Source organism: Solanum tuberosum, unplaced genomic scaffold, assembly GCF_000226075.1.
Source record: "Solanum tuberosum cultivar DM 1-3 516 R44 unplaced genomic scaffold, SolTub_3.0 scf00810, whole genome shotgun sequence".
In the NCBI taxonomy this organism is placed as follows: Eukaryota; Viridiplantae; Streptophyta; class Magnoliopsida; order Solanales; family Solanaceae; genus Solanum; species Solanum tuberosum.
In genome coordinates, this window is record NW_006239721.1 from 88,846 (window position 1) to 89,133 (window position 288).

Here is a 288-nt window from a genome sequence, read left to right on the forward strand (position 1 = left end):
ACGATTTAGGATCAGAAAACAAGATCAATAGCTCGTCAGAATTTTGCATGAAGGGAGGCTGGCGCGACGCGCCCCATAGCGCTAGGCAGGCTGGGGTAGCGCGCCAGCAGTGCGCCAGATTTGAGCCCCAGTAAGTTGGGGCTGGCGCGGCGCACCCGGGATGCGCCCAAATCATCGTTTTTCACTAGTTTTCGTCGTTTAGCCTATTTAAGTCCTTCTAAAGTGTATTAACACTTCCTATTGATTCTAACTACTCTAAATGACTTCTAAACATCTAGAAATCATCCA